This window comes from Dasypus novemcinctus, chromosome 18, assembly GCF_030445035.2.
Source record: "Dasypus novemcinctus isolate mDasNov1 chromosome 18, mDasNov1.1.hap2, whole genome shotgun sequence".
Classification (NCBI taxonomy): Eukaryota; Metazoa; Chordata; class Mammalia; order Cingulata; family Dasypodidae; genus Dasypus; species Dasypus novemcinctus.
Window position 1 is genome coordinate 78,623,288 of NC_080690.1, and position 19,843 is coordinate 78,643,130.

A 19,843-nucleotide genomic window follows, 5' to 3' on the forward strand; every position below is an offset into this window, starting at 1 on the left:
ATTTTTCTCTGCTGAAGATTCAGTCTGACATGGTGAGTTTAACATGTGAGGCATGAGTCTAAAATTAGACCTGCCCTGAAATTCCTCATGTTTAGGGATTTATCCCCAGTGGGCCATTTCACCATTTCTCCTTAATAATATCTGCTCAGTATAGAATAATCTACTCACAATTAATTACTTGAAGGTATTTTTCCAATATCTTCTGTCATCAATTCTTCTGATAGGAAGTCTAATAACCCACTTTTCTTTATTGTATCATGAAGTTTTGTGATACAGGTTTCAATTTAAATGCATCACCTTGCACTTAGTTGTACTTTTTAATCTCCACAGAATACTCCCCTCCAGGACTGCTGCCAGACATCATTCACACTTCTTTCCTTCTGAAACTCACAACATACACCCATTGGATCTTCTCATTCCACAACCCATGTACTTTTTATTGAGAAATTCTAGGTTTCAGAAAAAAAATAACTTGTGGAAAATAGAGAGATCCCATAACGCCCGTCCCATATTAACACCTTGCATTGCTGGGTACATTTGTTACAACTGTTGAAAGAATATTATTAAAATTGTACAGAAGAAGAGATATGGTGTGGGGGCATTTTCAGGATTTGCAGCTGTCCTAGGTGGTGCTGCAGGGATGGATGCTGGACATTGTGGGTCCTGTCGTGGCCCACTGGGTGGACTGGGGGAGAGTGCCGACTACAATGTGGACCACTGTCCATGTGGTGCAGCCGTGCTCCAGAATGTAATCGCCAGGTGCAGGGGATGTGCGCAATGTTGGAAGAGGTTGTTGATGTGGGAGGGGTGGGGTGTGTGGGGTGGGGGGGTAAATGGGGACCTCATATTTTTTTAATGTAACATTTAAAAGAAAAAAAAGAAAAAAAAGAAGCCAAAAAATTGTACTATTATTTATAGGCCAGGGTTTACATTAGAGTTTCTTGTGTTGTTCAGTCCTATGATTTTTAAAAAATTTCAATTTTAGTAACACATATACAACCTAAAAGTTCCCCTTTTAAGCACATTCACATATATAATTCAGTGGTGTTAATCACATTCAAATCCTGTGCTGCCATCACCACCATCCATTACCAAAACATTTCGATCACCCCAAATATAAACTGTACAATTTAAGCATTAACTCCTCATTACACACCTGTACCCAGGTCTGACTCTATGAATATGCTAATTCTAATCTCTCCATAAGTGTGACATCCTTCCATATATTTAGGTCTTCTTTATTCCTTTCAGCAATGTTTTATAGGTTTCTGTGTTAAGTCCTTTACATCCTTGGTTTGATTTATTTCTAAATTTTTTATTATTTCTGTTATTATTGTAAATAGATTTTTTTCTTGGTTTCCTCTTCAAATTGTTCATTCCTAGTGTATAGAAACACACTGATTTTTGCCTGTACCCTGACATTTTGCTGAAATTTTTTTTATTTCTTTTAACTTTGTTTAGGATTTTTCATGACTTTCTTTATATAGGATCCTGTCAACTGCAAATAGGGAAAGTTTCAGTTCTTTATCCCCAATTTGGATGCCTTTTATTTCCTTCTCTTGCCTAAGTGCTGTAGGAAGAAATTTAAAGACGATTTTGAATGGGAGTTTGACTGTGGGCATCCTAGTCCTGTTCCTGATTTTAGAGGGGAAGCTTTCAGTCTTTTACCATTGAGTTTGATGCTATACATGGGTTTTTCATATATAACTTTTATCATGTTAAGTTCCCTCCTATTATTTTTCTAAGTGGTTTTTTAATTCCCCCCTACCCCCCATTTTGCGACTTTTTGCATGCTGTCAGCTCTCTGTGTCCATTTGCTGTGCATTCTTCTCTGCTGTAGTTTTTATTTATATCCCCCCGCCCCCCACAGCTTGTTTTACTGTCTGCTCTCTGTGTCCATTCATCGCACACTCTTCTGCATTTTTTTTAAATTTTTTTATTTTTTATTGACTTTGTAATAATATTACATTAAAATATATATATGTGAGGTCCCATTCAACCCCATCCCCCCACCCCCCCTCTCCCCCCCCCCAACAACGCTCGTTCCCATCATCATGACACATCCATTGGATTTGGTAAGTACATCTTTGGGCACCTCTGCACCTCATATACATTGGTTCACATCATAGTCCATACTCTCCTCCATTCCATCCAGTGGGCCCTGTGAGGATTTACAATGTCCGGTGATTGCCTCTGAAGTACCATCCAGGGCAGCTCCATGTCCCAAAGACGCCTCCACCTCTCATCTCTTCCTGCCTTTCCCCATACCCTTCGTCCACTATGTCCACTTTTCCCATTCCAATGCCATCTCTTCTATGTGGACATTGGATTGGTTGTGTCCATTGCACCTCTATGTCAAGAGGAGGGTCAGATTCCACCTGGATGCTGGATGCAATCCTCCCATTTTCAGTTGTAATCACTCTAGGCTCCATGGTGTGGTGGTTGTCCTTCTTCAACTCCATCTTAGCTGAGTGTGGTAAGTCCAATAAATCAGATTGTAGGTGCTGGAGTCTGTTGAGGCTCAGGACCTGGCTATCACATTGTCAGTCCAGAGATTCAAATCCCCTAAATATATCTTAAACCCCAAAATTAACTGCACCTCCAGCACATTGGCATGAAAGTCTTATGAAGGGAGATCCCATCTGAGTCCAGATTCATCACACATAAACACCATTTCCTAAGAGGGGCCATCTGCCCTGGTAGTTAACCCCATCGGCCATGACCATAACTCCCATGGGTCTCTTTAGCCCTCAAAGGAACCAATATCTGGGGGTTGTATCTGCTTTATCTGTCTCTCTGACTCTGCTCAGTTGTGCATGAGGGCAAACCTTCTGCCAGCCTCCAGACTCTTTTTTAGAAACTCGTAGCCATATAAACTCATTTCTCCTTTCCATTTCCCCCTTACTTTAGGTCAAACAGCATTTTAAAGTCATGGTATTTTATGTAGACATGGATATTCTGCTGATCCGCATTGAACCTTCCGTATAAGGTCATTTTCCAGTTGCATCATCAGTTGGTAGTTGATAGTGGTCCCTCGTTGCCAGGGAGGCTCATCCCCGGGTGTCATGTCCCACGCTGGGGGGAAGGCATTGCATTTACATGCTGAGTTTGGCTTCGAGACTGGCCACATTTGAGTAACATGAAGGCTGACAGGAGGAAATTCCCAGGCACAAAGTTGTTCTAGGCCTTGTTCTTATTTTGGGTTTATCAGCTCACAAGCATAGTCATTAGCATCAGGGGCTCACTGTTGAACCCTCACTCCCTCCCGGTCCCCGCCACTGTACCTGGGAGACTGTCGCTGCTCCCCTAGGGACCACGACAGAGCACCACTGGCCAGGAACCCAGTACCCCCCCTACTGTGGTTTTTAATTGTTGCCACTATGAGTATATCCAAACATTACCATGCACCCTGGACATATGTTCTGTACAGCTCCCTGTCAGCCATATATCACCTGTCCTTGGTACCCCATACCAGTATCCCTCCATTGCCATTGTTGAAACACTCTGTGATCCAGAACTCCCCGAAATTTGAAGCCCAATATAATTTCATGGTCCCTTACTAGGGAATGGCATATAGCGATGAGTTTAAAGGATAGATAAAGAACTTGGATAAAGTTAGATAAAGAACTTAGATAAAGAATGTTGACTTGAAAAAATTCCACATCCTATCTTTTTCTTTCCCCCCCCCCCCCCTAATTATTCTCTTCTGCATTTTTTTGTTTGCTTGTCTCCTTTATTGTTGTCACCTTGCTGAGTTGGCTCTCCAGGGTGCTTGCAGGAGGGTGGCACTCCACAGTGCTTGCAGGCCAGGCAAGCACTCCACAGTGACCATAGTGTGTGAGTGAGCCTGTCTGCACAAAGAGGCCCTGGTACACAAATTGAGGGCCTCCCATATGGTAGACGAGAGCCCAACTGAATGAGCCACAGCCACTTCCCTTTCTAAGTGTTTTTAATCAAGAAAAGGTGCTGGATTTTTCAAGTCCCTTTTCTGCATCAATTGAGAGGATTATCTGGTTGTTTCCCTTCATTTTGTTAATGTGCTGTCTTACATTAATTGAACCACCCCTGCATACCTGGCATAAATCCCACTTGATCAATAGGTATAATTCTTTTCATGTGTTTTTTTTTTGTTGTTGTTGTTGTTTTTCTTTTGATTTTGTAAAAATATTACATTAAAAAAATTATAAGGTCCCATTCAACCCCACCACCCCCACCCCACCACTCCGCCCCCCCCCCCCCCTCCCCAGCAACACTCACTCCCATCATCATGACACATCCATTGCATTTGGTAAGTACATCTCTGGACACCTCTGCACCTCATGGTCAATGGTCCACATCATGGCCCATACTCTCCCACATTCCATCCAGTGGGCCCTGGGAGGATTTACAATGTCCGGTGATTGCCCCTGAAGCACCGTCCAGGGCAACTCTAAGTCCCAAAGGCGCCTCCACATCTCATCTCTTCCTGCCATTCCCCATACCCATCAGCCACCATGTCCACTTTTCCCACTCCAATGCCACCTTTTCTCTGTGGGCCTTGGATTGGTTGTGTCTGTTGCACCTCTATGTCAAAAGGAGGCTCATATTCCACATGGATACTGTGCTTCTATTTTGTTGAGGATTTTTGCATCTGTAAACATAAGGGTCTGTAATTATTTTTTCTTGTGGTATCTTTATCTGTCTTTGCTATGACAATGATGTGTTAACAGGCAAATACTTAAAATCATATTTAACATCTATGTTAAATGGGAATAGAATGTAGAAGATATAATCTGAGACAATAAAAATATACAGACGGATGGAGATATATAGGAGAAGAGAGACGAGGCTGGTACTAGTTGAACTAGGCTGTTATTACTTTAAGATGCAGCAGTTTGACATTGCTTATGAATTCCAAAAATAGATACTGGATTATTTTTGTAAACTGGTTTGTTCCCCTGGGTGTGTTACCCTTTGATTTTATTAAATTCAGAGGTTTCACTTTACCTGATTAAATTATGATTAGTGTTTTGATTTGGCCATGTAAGGAAGATGCTCCCTTGATTGGTGGGTGGGGACTCACTGAGAAAATCACATGCAGAAGAGAGAGTTTGAGTTTTGACGCTGGATTCCTGGTACGTAAATACACTGGAGAAGAGCAAGAGGAATAGACATGTGTCCATAGACAGGGAAATCAGTAGTTTCTCAGAAAGTTAAACATAGAATTACCATAAGACCCTGCCAGCCTACTTCTATGTATATACCTAAAATAATTGAAAGCAGGAACTTGGCCACATATTTGTACACCAATGACCACTGAAGTATTATTCACAACAGACAAAAATTTGAAGGAAACTAAGTATCTCCCAACAGATGAGGGATATAGAAAATGAGATATAACCATACAGTGGAATAATATTCAGCATCAGAAAGAACTGAAAGCTGATACATGCTACAACATGCGTGAACCTCGAAGACAAAGCCAGACATAAAAGGACAAACATTGTGTGATTTCTCTGATATGAAATACTTAGAATAAGAAAATTCATAGAAACAGAAAGTAGAAAAGGGGTTATCAGAATTGGGGGGAAAGAGGAGTGGGTTGTTGTTGCTTAATGGGCACGACTTTCACTTTTGGATATGAAAATAGTGTGGAAATAGATAGTGGTGGAAGTTACACAAAATGTCTATGTACCTACTGTCACAGAATCGTCCACTTAAAAATGTATTTTCAGAGAGCTGGTTTATTATTGTGCCACCACCAGGCTGTCTATTCAAACACTAGGGGTTGGTTCCAGGTGATGATATTTATGGAAACTACTCCAGGTAGTACCTGAGGAAGAATGAAGGGCTCGTGGGATCCAAAGAGGGTGTTAGGACATCATTTTTTGTCTTGTGAAGACTGGAATCTGACTTTTAACTCATTTGTTCTGTTACTGCAGCCAGGTTTCACGATGTGAGCTGAAGAGATGTTGAATCAATAGTACAGGTCATAGAATGTTCTAATTGGAAAGAAAGAAATTCATATTACCTGAAAGTGGGACAGAGCAGGAAGGCATGTTGAGTTGGGGACCCCAACCTGCCCTGTTTAATGGAGTCTGATGTCGTAGGGATGAGGAAGGAAGGGGATCCAGTCAGGAAAGTCAACCACAGTAAAGGGAAAGAACTGAAGTTTATGGTGGAAGAGTCCTCTACAGGGAGCTCACCAGCATTATCCTGCACCCAAAGGATGCAAATTCCCGTCTGGATTCTCACAGACAGTTCACACTGTTTCCTTCCAGAACCACTGAATGCCTCAGCTATTTTCCAAGCTCTCCCACTCTGAGTGGTGCACTCGTTTCCTCCTGTGATCACGACCTGCCTGCATCTTGGGACCTTGTCTGGCTGTACCAAGCCTGAAGTAGCAGCACCCCGAGTCCCATCAAGACCAATCCAGCTACGCCCATTCAGATGAGATTCTCCACTGTGTAGTCATGGGAAGCAGAGCCTAGGAAGTATGGACATGGAGGTTAGAAATGCTGGTGAGGCTGATTTCAACTTAGGGGCTCTAATATCCATCCAGTCGCCCACCTCCCCTTGACAGCTCATGTGCCTGTGTGTCCCACCCCTTAATTGAGAATCCCCTTACTCACCACTCTTGCTGTCTGGCTTGTGTTGTGGTGGGCTGATGGTATCAGGGTGCTTCTAAGAATAACAACAAAAAAAGGGATATGTGAGAAATTGAAGAAGAAGGGTCCTGTGTTCTTAAATCCCCTTGCTTCTCCTGAAGGGACTTTGATGTGGTTTCTTAGTAAAACTTCCTCTCCTCTTGCTAGGTTCCCTACGGTTTCCTCGTTTAATTCTTACAGGCTCCGGTGATCTTTGCATGTTTTTTTGTCACAGTGGAGCATGCCCCAAGTGTTCAGGCTAGGTGAATAATTGCATTAATATCCATTTATTTGATACCAAGGAGCCATTTTTTGTTTTTTTTCTTTTCTTTCTTATTATTTTATTTTTTCTAAGAAGACTTTTTAATGTATTTTTACAGTGACAATAAATGAAAGAAAAAATCAATGCGTAGGACATGTAAAACTTTCAGGAAAATAATTCATTTCCAAAAGAATCCTAAAGCAATAGGAAACCAGATTTAAACGTGTTGGTCAATATTGCTATAGTTATAAAATAGGAATTTTTGATGTGTTAGCCTTAAAATAATATGGGCTAAAAATGAAGCTGCTTTATTAAAGTGAAGCTCAATAACACTTTACTCCATCATCATATGATATTTGAAACGAGAAGAAAAGGTGTACTATTTGCAAATAACTCGAATTTCCATTTTCTTTTGATTGATGTATTTTTTATTTGTTTTTAATTTTATTTCATGTTTTGTTATTTCTATTTATTTTTTTTTGTTGGAGGGGATAAAAAGTTTAGTGTCTGCTTCAAAGATCTTTCCCAAGGAGTGTGATTCATTTTCATGACATATTATCATGGCCTGATGGTCTGTCTGTCTTTCATGGCAGTCAGAACTCAAGGTAATGTACGTCTATGCATTGTTCTGAAATACAGTGTATGTCTGTGGATAGGTGGGGGTTATTTTTCTTTGTTCTTATGTGAAAGAAACTGGTACTCTGGCTTCAAGAACAAATTGAAAAACCAGAAATCCAACCGGTCTTTGATTGAGTATGGGCTAATTATGGGGAACCTTTCCACAATAATCAGCTCAAACATGCAAATACCCTGTGAATCTGCAATTAATTAAAGTACTGTTGATCCTAAGAGGAATGTGGAAAGGAGTAGAAGCCTAGATGCCGAGTTCAGAGCAAAATATCAATCATCTTCATATCTTCTATAAGTAAAGGTTAAGGAAGGGAAATAAGAAGTATATGAAAATTTTAAATAAAAAGTGCGTATGGAACTGGGAAATATTTTCATGACATGAATCACTTCTTCCAGTTTGATGAAATGCTTGTAAGGAAAATAACAAATTAAGTCAGAACACTAGTTACATTTTTGCTGTTCAGAATTTCCTGAGAGCAAAAGGATGAATACCACACAACTTTCCTGGTGTAAACTTAATTATTTGTCTTAAAACATGCTATTTAAAATGTAAACATCTATGCTATACAAACGTAAACATCTATATTATGCCTTAAGAATTCAAAATAGAAAGTAAGCACATATAGAAAAGACAACTAAGCAGATGTTTGTTTGTAGTTTCCTGTATCTCAAGCTTTTTAAACACATGTGACTCAGATATCCTTTTTGTTGACTTGGCTCTGACCATAATGAGAACCTGATTGGCCCAAAGAACTTTTACACATTCTGCCAGTGGAAAACATGTTCTTTCCATATGCATCAAATCTGGGTTTTTATTTTTGTTTTGAAGTCAAAGCTTTGCTTTCACTCAGCTTTCTTCAGAACTTCCTGCGGTATTCCTTGCACCCTCTTTCCTAGTATCTGCAGTGATGACAGTACCAAGATCTTTCCACTTTCTCACGACTGTCCTTTCAAGGTGGTTCTCTTAGGAGAAGTAGGGGAAGCAACTTACAAACATCAGCACGTGCTCCTGGATTAGCCTCCCAGCTCTTTCCTCCCACTCCCACTCCTCAGCTGAGGCTTGGCGTAGCCCTAAGGATTTGATTCTGGTGGGGCTACAGATGACGGTCAAGCGATTCCGTGGATGCTTCTCTGGAGCAGACCCGAGGATCCTTCTCTCCTGCTGTCATGCCTGTCCACCTGGGCTAGCCCTGTGCCAGGGCTGTGCCTTCCAATGGCCTCCCGATGTGCCTGTCAGTTGTGCACATGGGCTCCCCGGGCATTAGCCTTGTTTCTCAGGAAGGACCCCCCTTTAAATTCTAGGCAACACTTTTCCCTCTCCTGTTCATTCATTCCCTGGCAAGCATTCGAGGTGTTTTCTGCTCCCTGTGTTAGATCCAGATCCTCTCATGTCAGTTGGGATGACCCAGAAGAAGGGCGGCCAAAGGGCTGTCTGTTGAGAGGGTGTCATGTCCCCTCCCCAATTAGCTTAGGGCAGAACCTCTTAGAAAAGCTTCCTTTGTGTCTTTTTCAGGTCCATCCTCTTCACAGCTCCTGCTGTGATATAAAGAGAGGCTTGGTCTTGAAAAAGCTTTAGCACTTGGGAGCTTGTGGGTTGATATATTTTTTTACCAAATTACAAGAGCTCAATTGAAAAACTCTTGAATGAAAAACCTTGTGAAGTAGGATGACATAAATAAAAATAATACACCAAAGGAATAGCTTTGTCATGATCATTTAGCTATTATTTAGAAGATTTGAAGGAAACAATGATCTTCTTTATACAATATTAAATTAGTTGAAGCAATCCTTAAACTTAACAGTGAATGACTGTTGTTTTTAGGAATAAAACATCAAACTCATTCTCCATTTTAGTAACCAAGGCTATTTGAAAGGGATCTGATATAATATAAAGAAGTTAATTCTCCATAAGGATATTATGAATTGAATATTTTCCCAATGACAATAGAAATACAGTTTAGTATTGTACAATCATAAGTCCAAATAATTCTAATTAAATTCTAAAAGTTTACATGAAAAAATTGCAAGAAAAATTTGAGAAAAGAATGGAAAGAAGAGAAATGCAGAAAGTTCTGCACAACCATATACTGTCGTACAAGAGGAGGGAAATCGTAGATGAGATAAAATGATAGTGAAAGCAGCATCCCGTACTGCTAAAATTTATCTTTGCAGGAATGAAAGATTTCAAAAAGGATGAGCAATACTATGACAACAGAAAAGTCAAAATACAAAATGCCCAAAGTGGGGCTGAGGCAACGGGAGCCCACTCCAATCAGACCCCTAGACTCAGCACCTCCTGTTGTCATTTCATGGGCTAGATCCTCTGGATTGGGAGTTGAGGACAGACCTCTGCCCTCTCCAGCCCAACAGTCTTGGTGCTGCCTCCTTCTGCCTTAGACCTCAAACCAGTACGCAGGTGACAACTGACTGTCTTTGGCATCCCTGGGAGCCACGTGTCCTCTCCCATAATGTCCCACCATCTCTGGGAGCAAACCCTTCCCTGAGTCTTGGAAATTGGGCTAACATGAGTTTAGAGCTTGACTCAGGCTTGGGGTTGATGATGACCTCATCCCCCATGGGGTCAGGAGCTGGTGGAGAGACCACAGAGATCCTGAGGATGAGATGCAGGAGTAGGAGAGTGGGTGTTGGGGCCTCTGCCTCTTGCTCCCAGTCTGGGCGTGTTTCCTCCTGTTTTCCTCAGTCTGCCTCCACCCCTCTCCCTCTACCTGTAGCCCTGTCGGCTAATTGGGGATAGGATGTCGCCTTTGTAGGAACCCCAGTCTCTGCCCAATCTCAGACGGCCTGGGTCCTCTTGAAGACCATCCCTCTGTGCGCCCCTCATACCAGCGTGTTGCAGAGCTGCCCTGTGATGGATCCCTGAACTGATCATTCACAGAAGTGCCGGTGGGGGCTTCTCACCTGAGACCAACAGCTCAAGGGAGGCACTGGGCTGAGACAACAGGTAGGGGGTGATGCTGTGTAAACCGTAGCACCTGTAGGTTCCCCTGTGGGCTGAGGTCACAGAGCTCATGGTGAAGTTGGCCAGGTACAGGTGAGCTTGGTGTTGGGATCTACGATGCAGGGGGCGGATCAGCTTCCCCATCCTTGGACAGAAGGAAATTTTCCATTGGTCTCCGAAACAGACACTGCTGCATCATGTTCTCTCCCAAGGACACCTTGGGGCCCGGATCAACAGAGAGGGAGGGTATGGCAGGGAGCTCTCCTAGAGAGAAGAAGGTGGATGAGGGGCTGTCAGCCTCCACCTGGGCTCTGGACTGAGATTCCACTAAGACCCTTCCCTGAGGACCTTTCTCTCTGTCTGTCTGTCTCTATCCCACTCCCACCCTCCTTCTTTCTCTTCTCCCTTACAACCTCACACCCCAGTCCACTAACCAGCTCACCCTGGGGTCCCCTTGATAGGGCCTGTGCAGGATCAGGGTCCTGGATGTACCTGGCTGGGCCCTCACCTGCAATGAGGACTTCCAGGGGCTCACTGGGGGCTGACCATTCAGAGGAAATGTTGTGTCCACCTTAGCATCTGTACTGGCCCCTGTGAGTGTGGCTCACTCTGACCAGGGGGAAGTTGGCCTCAAGATCCCAGCCTAGGGCTGCTGGCCAAGGCCCTGGGTGAGGCCAGGTTCCCCCCCACCCCCTTGGAGAGAGCGAATCTGTTGTAGCTGTTGTCAGAGCGACACTGGAGGGTCAGGATCTGTCCTGAGGCCACAATGGGGCTTGGCTGGGCCAGAAGGGATGGCTTCCTGGACAAATCTGGGGCGATGCCCTGCACTTTAGGGGCTTGTCCTTCAAACTTCTCTCACATTTTCCTGAGATCCAGATCTCAGGGTCTCTCATTCTGATTGTCTCTAAAGTCATCAATTTCCCTCAACCTCTCCTCCCACCTGGGGCTCCCAAAGAACAAGACTCCCCTTAACCTCTCTGGGTCCTCAGGATTCATGGAGAAGGGACAGGACTTCCTCACCTGGGACCAGGAGCTCCAGGGGATCTATGGGTTCTGAGCACACCTGACGATTGTTCCTGTAGTAGCTGTAGCATCTGAATGGCCCCCTGTGACTGGGGCTCATGGGCCCCATGGGGAACAGGGCCTGGGACTGCCCCCTGGATTGTGGCCGTGCATCCAGGGTCCAGATGCTCCTGTGTCCTCCTTCCTCAGACAGAACAAACCTTCCAAAACCCAACAGTGAGCCACACTGTAGGGTCACGTTCCCTCCTGAGGTCACCACAGGGCTTGGCAGAGCAGAGAGGGTGGGTTTGCTGTGGGCTGCTAGGAGAGAAGGAGGAGCTCTGCTCAGTGGGGCTCACCCTCCCCATTTCCCCTGGGTGGGCTGTGAGAGGGAGACACCCCCTGAGAACAGACCCTGTTCCTGAGGGCAGATTCTAAAGCTGGTACCCCGGAGAGTCCTCTCACCTGTCACCACCAGCTCCATGGGCTCACCAGCTCCAGGGGCTCACTGGGTGCTGACAGCCTTTGGAGCTGTGATAATGGCAGCGATATCATCCTGCATTTTGCTCTGACAGGGATCGGATGCGGAACTTGGTCTTGTCCCTGGGCTCTAGGTGGTTCAGTTTGTACCTACAGCCAGGTCTTCCCTCTCTGTCCAGAGGGTACATTAGAGCTTCCAGGATCCCCCAACACCAGATGGTCACAGGTTTCCCCCAGGTGGTCACAGAGCCTGGCTCAGCCCAGTTGGTGGGTAGGGAGGGTCCCTGGAAGGGAATCAAAGATTGTTTTCTCAGGGCGTTCTTCATTAACCTTGATTCCCCCTAGTCTGCTCCAAACGTCCTGCCAGATTTATCACCACCGTCCCTGTACAAAGAGGTTGGAAATTCTGGGGTCACCTCACCTACCTGCACTGGGATCCTAAGTCCCAGACTCATCCTGGAAGAAAGTTTCATGTGAGAGATTTGCACCCCAAAGCCTGAACAGCTTCTCTCCTCGCCTTGAACCTCCAAGCCTTGGGGTGTCCTGGTAGATCAGGGCCTGGCTGTGGGGTAGGGACGCCCCAGACTGGTGCTTACCCCCCTTATCAGATCTCACCAAGAGAGAGCAGGGTTGTGAGTGTAGGGATCATGGTGTCTTCTTCCACTGGGTCCAGCTGTGTAGATGGATGAGACACAGTGCCTGGCAGGATGGACAGACATGCAGAATATTGTCGCTACTGGTAGTCTGATTCTACCTGTCATGGGATTGTCACATCAGCCCCACCAGAAGTGGAACTGGCCCTCCCTTGGATTCTGGCTCTCATTTCCTCAGGGTGGGGCATAGAAAACCAAGTTCTCTAAAACATTTCAGACAGAAATGGGTGTTTCCTGACCCTGGTCAGCGTCAGTCTGATCTGCCTCATCTCAAAAGGACCAGGTCGTAGCACCCAGATAGATCCTGGTGCCAGTCAGGGTACCCCCTGCAGGCTGAGGGTGGTGAGGGCACTCCCTCGCTGTCAAACTCTCCCCTGGGGGGTCTCCTTCCCTCCTTTGACCCATCCCCTGCAAGTTGCTTCTTAGTTTTTACCACTGTTTTGTCATGACCTCAATCCTTTGAGATGCTTTGGTGAGATTCAGATTCTTCTCTTCAGAGTCCAGGCAGCTGAGACACACATTTCACAACCATCTGTGCAGTTGGCTTTGTGATTAGTAATGTACATGTATCATAAATTATTATAGTCACACTTTGCAGCAATGAGTATAAAGAGAAATACAGACAAACAGAAGAAGAAAAGTGACTTTCATCTTTTCCTGAGATGTTGCCATTTTTTCTACCAAAAGATCCCCTTCACATACTTCCTGTTTTTTTTTTTTCTTCTCAGCAGCACCCTCTTTCCCCATCTCCCTGGGAAAAAAAACCTCCACATCATTTCTGCCTCCACAGTGGCCCTTATTTTTAAGGCAGAACTCTCCTTCTCCTCCTAATTTTGTAACTCTGTCTTCAAGCCTTGAGCAATCATGAATTGGGTTCATGCTCTGATTGTGTAAAACCTTTTTTTATTGAATCCCTGCCCTATCCTCCACTGTTTGTGACCTTCAGCTGTCAAGTTCCTTCTCTGTCCTTGGGTCCTCATTTGAGCATATTGATGGTGAAACCTGGTTCTCAGAGGGGCTGTGGCAGTCATTGGTTCCTGGGATCTGAAATGGGTCAATCCTAGTTAATTTTCTGAGCAGATTAAGACAGGTGGATGGAGACATGAGGGGATCGGGTGCCAAACTCCATGTTCAAGGTGCTCACTGAGGAGCTCCTGACTACTACTGATTCCATGAAATGTTATTAATAATATTTCATCAGTACGTAGCCACAGTCAAATGCAGAAGAGAAATGAAAGCTCCTGAATGGAAATGGAAGCAGAGCAAGTACAGAGGCCAGAACAGGGTGGCCCAGGTGCCTGGGGCCAGCATGGGGTCATGAGGGAGGTGGTTTAATGTCTGAGTGGTTGCAGGAGGAGAATCTCAGAGACCTCATAGGGCAGGGAGGCCAAACTCTGGAAACCAGTTGCTCTGAGCTGATTACCATGTTTGTGGGAGGGAGGAAGTGGGATATCTTTGCTTATGGACCAGTCCCACTGAAGGAATGAAGCTCAAACAGAAAATTACCATACATGGGTTAGAATGCAAGATTTCTGGTCAACTATGACGGTGGAGCAAGACACTCTAGGGGCCCATTTGCTCACAGAATCTTTGAACAGCAAGCAAAGACTGGCAGAGCCATATTTCTAAAAATTCCAGTTAAAGGATTGTCATAACTGGACAAGTACTGAGTCAGGAAAAAACAGCCTGAAAAATGGTGGGCCCAATTGTGGTCCCCTTACTAGCCCCTTCCCCAACCCCTCCAGGCCTGGTGTGAAGCCAGCTTGTGCTCCCATTGTGGGTCCCTGGCAGTGTTCCACAGGGAGCTGTGTAACCCTTATGCACACCCTCGGGTGCGTGTAAGCCCATGTCAGTTTATTGGGAGGAAGTCTGGAAAACCAAACTAGGAAATTTGTCTCCGTTTAGTCCTCCAAGAATTTTTCCTGAAGTCAGCAGAGCAGTTTTCAGTATTTAAAACAGTATAGGAGGGAAGTGGACTTGGCCAAATGGATGGGGTATCCACCTACCTTCTGGGAGGTCCGAGGTTCAAACCCGGGATCTCCTTAACCCATGTGGAGCTGGCCCATGTGCCGTGCTGATGTGCACAGGGAGTGCCGTGCCATGCAGGGGTGTCCCCTGCATAGGGGAGAGCCACGCACAAGGAGTGTGCCCCATAAGGAAGCCGCCCAGCGTGAAAGAAAGTGCAGCCCAAACAAGAATGGTGCTGCACACACGGAGAGCTGACTCAACAAGATGACGCAACAAAGAGAAACACAGATTCCCGGTGCTGCTGATGAGGATAGGAGCAGTCACAGAGGATTGTGCAGAAAGCAGACAACTGGGGGGGGGGGGGGGGAGGGTGGAAGGGAGAGAAATAAATTTTTTAAAAAAGTATAAGAAACAATTAAAGTCCAGGTTGCTTGGGGTAAAGGACTGCCTGCATAAGGTCACAGTGTAGAGCTCCGCACAAAGGTGAAAGCTTATTTCAAACAATATCAAAGAAGCCCACATTTGAACGCATATAAACTGCAAAGAGGGGGGTTTCTAAGACCATTAGCAAGTTCAATCCCAGGAATAAAAGGAGGTTTTACGTCCGTATGCAGGCTCTGATGATACCTGGGAGGACTGTTCACATCTCATACACCTCAGGCTGATCTTGAGAGAAGGGCTAATCTCTGATACATTAGCAATGAACAATCTAAAGAGTAACCAAGAAAAAATTTCATTTACAATAACAACTAAAGAAGGATTAAATCTAACAAAGAAATTAAAGGACTTGTACAGAGAAACAAAAACAACTTCAAGATATTGCTAAGAACAATCAAAGACCTAAATTGATGGGAGCACTTTCTGCATTAATGAATCTAAGACTAAATATTGTTAAGACGTCAACTCTACTCAAAGTGATTTATAGAATCAACATAATCCAAATAAAAATTCTGAGATACTTTTTTGCAGAAATGGAAAATCTAATCATCCAGTTTACATGGAAGGGTAAGGAGCCCTGAATAACAAAAGCATCTTGACAAAAATGATGAAGTTGGAGGACTCTAACTTCAGGATCATAAAGCTTAGGACCAAGCCTGAAATATCAAAATAGCATGGCAGTGGCACAAGTAGAGACATGTTGCCTAATGGAATTAAATTAAGAGTTCAGAAATCAACACTTACATTTACAGCCATCTGATTTTTTAATTCTTCTTCTTTACTTTTTTAATGTTACATTTTAAAAATGAGGTTCCCTTATGCCTCCCACCCCTCACCCCACTCCTCCCACATAAACAACCTCTTCCATCATCGTGGCACATTCACTGCACCTCGTGAATACATTTTAGAGCACTGCTGCACTACATGGTCAGTGGTCTACATTGTAGTCTACACTTCCCCCCCGTCCACCCAGTGGGCGATGGCAAGACCCACAATGTCCAGCATCTGTCCCTGCAGCACCATCTAGGACAACTCCAAATCCTGAAAATGCCCCCACATCATATCTCTTCTTCCCTTTCCTTACCATCATCAGCTACTGTGGCCACTTTCTCCACATCAGTGCTATAATTTCTTCCATTACTAATCACAATAGTTCCACAGCAGAACACCAGTAAGTCCACTCTAACCCATAATCTATTCCTCCATCCTGTGGATCCTGGGAAGGTTATGTCCAGTCCCCCTCTACATCAAGAGGGGGCTTAAATTCCACATGGATGATCGATGTAATTCTCCTGCTTGCAGTTGCAGGCACTCTTGGCTCCCTCTTGTGGTGGTTGACCTTCTTCAATTCCGTGTTAGCTGTCCAGCGTAAGTCCAATAAACAAGAGGGTAGGATTTGCAAGTCTGCTGAGGCCCAGGGCCTGGCTGTCACATGGACAGTCCAGAGATTCAGGTCTCCTGAGTATACACCATGCCCAGCACCAACTAGAGGTCTGGTAAAAGTAACAGAAGAGGCATATGTAGAAAGGTCATATCTGAGTCCAACTCCATCACACTCAGGAACACAAACTCCAGAGTTGGGCCAACTGGTTGACATGGCACTGAACTCCAGAGTCATCTGCCATGATCATAGAACCTGTGGGTCTCTGTAGCCCTCAGGGGAACCAGTAGCTTGGTTTCTATCTACTTTGGTTGTCTGTGGTACCCTGTTGAGGTGTGCATTAGCATTAGCCCTCTGATGACCTCCCAAATCTTTTTTGGAGACTCATAACCATATAAACTCATTTGTCCTTTCCATGTCCCCCTATTATCCAGAGTCAAAAATCAGTTTTTTTTTTTTTTTTTTATCATTTTTATTTTTTATTTTTTTTTTTAATTTTTTTATTTTTTATTGACTTTGTAATAATATTACATTAAAAATATATATGTGAGGTCCCATTCAACCCCACCCCCCCACCCCCCCCTCTCCCCCCCCCCCCCCCCACAACACTCGTTCCCATCATCATGACACATCCATTGGATTTGGTAAGTACATCTTTGGGCACCTCTGCACCTCATATACATTGGTTCACATCATGGCCCATACTCTCCTCTATTCCATCATGTAGGCCCTGTGAGGATTTACAATGTCCGGTGATTACCTCTGAAGCACCATCCAGGGCAGCTCCATGTCCCGAAGACGCCTCCACCTCTCATCTCTTCCTGCCTTTCCCCATACCCTTTGTCCATTATGTCCACTTTTCCCAATCCAATGCCACCTCTTCTATGTGGACACTGGATTGGTTGTGTCCATTGCACCTTTATGTCAAGAGGAGGCTCAGATTCCACCTGGATGCTGGATGCAATCCTCCCATTTTCAGTTGTAATCACTCTAGGCTCCATGGTGTGGTGGTTGTCCTTCTTCACCTCCATCTTAGCTGAGTGTGGTAAGTCCAATAAATCAGATTGTAGGTGCTGGAGTCTGTTGAGGCTCAGGATCTGGCTATCACATTGTCAGTCCAGAGATTCAAATCCCCTAAATATATCTTAAACCCCAACATTAACTGCACCTCCAGCACATTAGCATGAAAGTCTTATGAAGGGAGATCCCATCTGAGTCCAGATTCATCACACATAAACACCATTTCCAAAGAGGGGCCATCTGCCCTGGTAGTTAACCCCATCGGCCATGACCATAACTCCCATGGGTCTCTTTAGCCCTCAAAGGAACCAATATCTGGGGGTTGTATCTGCTTTATCTGTCTCTCTGACTCTGCTCAGTTGTGCATGAGGGCAAACCTTCTGCCAGCCTCCAGACTCTTTTTTAGAAACTCTTAGCCATATAAACTCATTTCTCCTTTCCATTTCCCCCTTACTTTAGGTCAAACAGCATTTTAAAGTCATGGTATTTTATGTAGACATGGATATTCTGCTGATCCGCATTGAACCTTCCGTATAAGGTCATTTTCCAGTTGCATCATCAGTTGGTAGTTGATAGTGGTCCCTCGTTGCCAGGGAGGCTCATCCCCGGGTGTCATGTCCCACGCTGGGGGGAAGGCATTGCATTTACATGCTGAGTTTGGCTTCGAGACTGGCCACATTTGAGTAACATGAAGGCTGACAGAAGGAAATTCCCAGGCACAAAGTTGCTCTAGGCCTTGTTATTATTTTGGGTTTATCAGCTCACAAGCATAGTCATTAGTATCAGGGGCTCACTGTTGAACCCTCACTCCCTCCCGGTCCCCACCACTGTACCTGGGAGACTGTCGCTGCTCCCCTAGGGACCACGACAGAGCACCACTGGCCAGGAACCCAGTACCCCCCCTACTGTGGTTTTTAATTGTTGCCACTATGAGTATATCCAAACATTACCATGCACCCTGGACATATGTTCTGTACAGCTCCCTGTCAGTCATATCTCACCTGTCATTGGTATCCCATACCAGTATCCCTCCATTGCCATTGTTGAAACACTCTGTGATCCAGAACTCCCCGAAATTTGAAGCCCAATATAATGTCATGGTCCCTTACTAGGGAATGGCATATAGCGATGAGTTTAAAGGATAGATAAAGAACTTGGATAAAGTTAGATAAAGAACTTAGATAAAGAATGTTGACTTGAAAAAATTCCACATCCTATTTTTTTTCCCCCCCCCCCCCTAATTATTCAGCTTTTCTTCACAGGAGTCCTAGACCACAGCAATGTATATATATAATATACAGCACTCCCACACATCCACCAGAAAACCTTTTCCCTTCCACAGTGATACTCTTACGCCCTATTCATATCATATTTACTTCAAGTGATGTACAGAGTCTGAGACATTAGCTTTCTAACAAGGTGACATCTGTGTTTACATTATGGTGCATACTTTAGGATACACAGTTCTTTACATTTTTAGTTATCCTATGTTTTACATTATGGTTTACATTATCAGTCTGTCATCTCCTATATGTTATGGTGTAATATTACATGTTTTATATCCATCCTTGTGTACTCTCAAGAAACTCCTCTCTTACCCCCCATTTACTTTGGTTCCACACATTTAACGTCCATTTTCCCTTCCACCTTGGTGCCCTCAGTGATAGCCAACCTCCGTTTCCTGAGGAGCCACTTCCAGAGATAGATGGAATAGTGTTCAGGGCCTAACTTGCTCAACTGCCCCAATGCCCTGGGAGCCACCCTTTCTCTCGAGGGATACAGTTCCCTCTATTGGATGGCATTAGTCCTCCCCAGGATGTGGGTCCACCCCCACTCTCACTACTTGGGTTTCTACCCCATGGTGTCACCCACTCTGGCAGAATGAGCATTTAGACATTCCCCAGGAGCCCGTCCTGCATCAGACCCTCCCCTCCGAGCATTCTAAACCGGTAACCCTCTTTATTATATTTTGATATGATTTTCTCGGCATTTTACTCTCCACCAACACCTGACCCTCTCCTGGTTCGTATGCTACCCCTCCCTCCCCCCACTTTTGGGCAACGTTACCCACCCGTCCCTCCCCAGCCACCCTCAAACCCGCAAAGCCCCAAGCAAAGGCAACCCCTTGCCCCCCTTTTATCTCTTCTTTGTGTTCATACTTACCACCATCTCGTCTTAAATTCCACCCCTGCAGACATCGGCTCATATCCTTCCTCCACCCTCCGATTTCCTGCAAGCCTATCGTTCAATCTCCTGCTATCTAGGGCAGCTTGTTTATTTCATATCATTGAGGTCATGTAGTATTTGTCCTTCAATGTCTGGGTTGCTTCACTCAACATAAGGTTCTCAAGATTCATCCATGTTATCACATGTGTTTGTAGTGTGTTTGTTCTTACAGCCGAGTAGTATTCCATTGTGTGTATA

At 44.6% G+C, this 19,843-nt stretch overlaps 1 pseudogene; it reads right to left on the reverse strand.

Annotated features, from left to right (window-relative positions):
- Positions 1-5,791: 5,791 nt before the first annotated feature.
- On the reverse strand, positions 5,792-12,285 carry LOC101433891 (leukocyte immunoglobulin-like receptor subfamily A member 6; annotated as a pseudogene).
- Between the last annotated feature and the right edge of the window lie 7,558 nt (positions 12,286-19,843).